Genomic DNA, 4,176 nt, shown 5'->3' with positions numbered 1-4,176 from the left:
TTGCAAGCTGAAGCAGGGAACTGCTAAGGCAGCTGCACCCGGTGCGACCATCACAAAACAAGAGACCCGAGAACAAGAAAGGCGAGGCTTCACCACCCATTTATCCCTCCACCTTTCAACCAGCACCACATGTGATTATCGGCCAGGCTGGCACAATTAACTAACTCACCATCATTCGGTGACTCGTGTTAGCTCTATCTTCTGATTCCAGGAGTACCTTACGAAATTGGAAGTGCATAACCTTGTGAGATGAAAGTTTTCCATTTGCCTTTCGGATTCCTTCTTCCCCCTCCACACTCTGCATCCAGGGGACTAATCTTTGTGCATTCAAATACTTGGCGTCTGGTTGGCAGAGAACAGAGGAATGAATGGAGGACAGTGAGTGGTTCCCTTGGGCTGGCTGGCCTTTTCAGTTTTATTGACAGACGCTCATGGCTTCTCTCAAGGTCAGCCTGTCTCCATGAATCTTCATCTGTTCAGGCAGACACAGGAGTGCTCATCACCCTGATCAAGCTATCCCTGTGGTCTCCTTACATACTGCATGTACTTGGGTAGGTAGTCCCTTTACCAAACCCTCCTTGTATTACCCTAATTTGAGTGTGCCATCTGTTTCTTCCTGGTACTCTGTGATGGGGAAAAAAAATTTATCAAGCTATTATTAGTCATAATCATCCAATTATAAGAGAGATTACTTTTCGAGGTATAACTACCTAAGGTTGGGCTTGGAGACTGGAGTGGAGAACAACACGAGTCAATCTTCATAGAGATAGAAGAGGCTCACGACCACCGCAGAGAACAAGGGGCTTGAAAGCAGGCAACCTCTGACCGAGTCCAGACCAGCTGTTGAAGCCACCAGGTCTCACTGCTCTCACCTGTGAAAGGAGCAGTTTTAAGTAGGTCAGTGGCTGTCAGATGGTCTTCCACCAACACCCCCCCACCCCAGTTCCACCGGTGTTTCAGGGTCCTCCAACCTGGAGGGGAGAGGTGCAGAATAAGGACAGGAGTCAGGCAGTCACAAAAGGACAAGTATGGTATGGGTCCACTACTATAAGGAGAAACACTGATTGAACAAGTCTTAGAGACCAATTCCTGAACAACAGAGGAGAAAGCTACCTCCTGGCCATGAACCATCCACCACCTTCTTTCTATGCGCCTCACACGAGCCACCTTGAAGAAGGAGACCTCATGTTGTCTGGCTCCCTCCTTTAAGAGAGGGCAGATAGGAGCAGACCATCCACTTGAGGCTATACGACAAGGCTGGGACAAATCAAAAGATCCTCACAAGACTGGAAGGAGAACCTTGCGGGGAAAATCAAGCCAAGGCCAGGGGAGGGGAGCATCCACGTTTCAGAGGAGCCACTGATAGTTCCATTGGTCAGGATAGTGGGTGACTGGGGAGAAGTAACCTCATACCAGGAAGGGATGTGATACAGTGATTGTAGGGAACCTAGGGGGTCAATGGACCAGATTTTATGTTCCTGGGTGGACTCTGCTAATGCCTTTCTACCCAACCCTCGGTGAACCATGCCATGGGCTAAGCACCACAGTGACCTTGAGCTCTGACCTAGAAGGCACCATGGCAGAACCCAGGACTACACCAGAAGGACTCACCATAGAGGCCTGGCAAAATGAACTGAGTCCTGCCTCAAAGGTGCCACCTGGGGCCTGTGGAAGTGGCGGTCACTTGGACCTTGGGGGTAACCCCTGGTTGGGTGGGTGTTCAATGGAAAGGGACCCAGAATCACTGTATATTTAATACCTCTCCCCTCCCCACACCCCAGCAGTGATATGACAGGTTTTGATCTGTTGGGTAGGGATTTGAACTTGGAAGAACTGATCCAGGAAGATTCTCCCTGGCACCAACCCCCACGCTCCAGGTAAGCAGAGCTCAGTCGAATGGAAGACCACACTGTGTGGAACAACAGCTCATAGGTGGCTGCTCATGGTGGCACTGTGCTGCCATAGACTCTTCATACCTATGTGTCGGGGGTGCTGTGCCATTGGAAAAATTGTTGTTACAAGTACAGTCGCCTTATACTCCAGGGGGATGATTGACAATGTATTACTTTTCTGTTTTGTTGCATTTTTGTTTTACTGCCCTTAGTTTGCTTGTTTGTGTTTGTCTTTTGTTTCCTGCTAGTTGGTTTGTTGCTGCTGTTGGGGTACTTGGTCTTATGGGGTTTTGAGTTTGTCATAGTACAACTGCCAAAGTTCACCTGAGTCATGCATAGCCCAGAGACAAGCAGAGAGATTCTGAGCCTCTGTGGTAGTCACCTAATCTGGTGTCAATTTAAGGACTAAGAGTATAGGGGTGGAGTCTAGGCTGTCATTCTGGAGATAGACAATGAGACTTCTGTGTGGGCATGGACTTCTCCTGAGAATTCTGGGAAATCTGGTACTTCCTCCGTGGAGGTGGAAGACACCTCTCTGCTACTCCCTGGGAGACACTGTAGAAGACAAGCCACATGGACGCAACCAGACCTCGGAAGCCGGAGAAGCCACAGAGAGACCCCTGCCAGCACTGAGATGCTTACAACGCCACTGGACCCAAAGACTTTCTACCCACTGGCTTGTGATCGTCCTGCATTTGGCTTCATTGCATGTGTTTCATGAGTCTGAAGAGGACTTTATAGATTGGTATCAGACATATGGGCTAATATCAGACTTATGACCCTGGACTGGACTGGGTTGGGATGTTTTCTCAATGTTCAATTCCTCTTGTATATAAATCTCTCCCTTACATACATATGCATGTTTATGAATTTGTTTCTCTAGTCTACCCAGACTAACACAGCCTCTTAACTCAAGCCCCAATCCAAGAACAGTTAGTTTTGACAATGTGGTCCTGCTCAATAAGTCACCTTTGTGAAATGATCACTGAAGATAAGGGTGCTACAGCAGTGTGGGGAAGAAAGTAGATGGTGTCCAGCTATCAATTGGAATAGTGTCTGGGTTCTTAAAGGCTTATATTCAAACAAGCAGCCATCTAAACCAGGAGTCTCTGTGGTGGTGAGAGTAGACGTGATGGTAGTACAATCCAGGATGAGGGGAGGGAGTGTGGGGTGGGCAGTGGGGAAGGAATGGATCGAGCCGGTCCAAATCTGAGTTCCTGCATGTACATCAGAGCCCATTAGACAAATCAAGAGGAGGACTGAGACCCAGCCTGTGTCTCAGGATTCACAGATTTATTACAGAGAGGAATTCTGGGTAGAGAAAGGAGATCTGTCACTGGATGGGGACACCGGGTATCCCAAATTGTTTCATTTTAATGTTAAAAGGAATCCTGTCTGGTTCCCAAATGCATACATTCCTGTCTGTGTCCTTTTCTTCTCCGCGATTCAAGGAGTTCAAAGAAAGCTTTCAGTGAGTTAAAGCATTAACCCCTAACCCCTCTTGGCCTTTTGACTGAGATCAAGTGTAGTGTCTGTTCTTACCCGTTTACTACATAATACGACCTCTATCAGAGGACAGTGTATTAAATGGATTTTTGGAGCAGGGAGGTGAAATGGGAGCTTGCCCCTTCCACTACACGCAAGGACCTGGTATGGGCCAGCAACAGTGGCCCCCTCAGGGGAAGTCATGGCTGGTGCAAAAAGTTGGAAAGGTTGGACAGAGCTCTTGGCTCTCCTCAATCCTGGTCCCTAGTGCTTGCCCCCCACATACCCACCTTCTCTCTCCTCCAGGCGGTGCTAACAGGCCTCAAGTGCCTGGTCCCGCTCAGGAACCATTGAGGTCTCCCTGGTACTTAGGGACACTGCTGAGGCCGACAACTGGACTAGTGCTTAGAGGGAAAGTGGGGGCTACTGATAGCCGTACCCCAGAAACACACTCTTGTACCACACGTTGACTGTGTGCTCCATCTTAGGGGGTGTGTGTTATTTTTTTAAAAATTTTTAACATTTATTTTAAGCTTAATTTACTCCCAAGCCATACGATTTTGCTTCTTCACTTTCTTCTGGGAGATCTTTTTCTTTGGGGCAGCCTCCTCTTAGGAACAATTTGCTGACTGCCAGGTCAGCGGCTGGAACCGCCAACTGCAGACGACGAGGCGTTCTCCCCCGGAAGGGGCTACAGTGTTGGAAGCCCCCCCTCTCCCTGTCCGATAGGGTCACTATGAGTCCGAATCAGCATTCTGGAAGGTGATTTTTTGGGGGGTGGGAGGGTGGAGAGGGAGGT

At 48.8% G+C, this 4,176-nt stretch overlaps 1 non-coding gene across 1 annotated transcript; it reads left to right on the top strand.

Moving 5' to 3' along the window:
* Positions 1 to 3,385: 3,385 nt before the first annotated feature.
* On the top strand, positions 3,386 to 3,569 carry LOC115868958. Its single transcript, XR_004045908.1, has one exon. It is a non-coding gene; the product is annotated as a U2 spliceosomal RNA (small nuclear RNA).
* Positions 3,570 to 4,176: the final 607 nt, after the last annotated feature.

This window comes from Echinops telfairi, unplaced genomic scaffold, assembly GCF_000313985.2.
Source record: "Echinops telfairi isolate 266 unplaced genomic scaffold, ASM31398v2 ScPeMD7_18;HRSCAF=68, whole genome shotgun sequence".
In the NCBI taxonomy this organism is placed as follows: Eukaryota; Metazoa; Chordata; class Mammalia; order Afrosoricida; family Tenrecidae; genus Echinops; species Echinops telfairi.
Note: the sequence above shows the minus strand (reverse complement) of the source record. Positions and strands in the feature narration are given on the sequence as shown.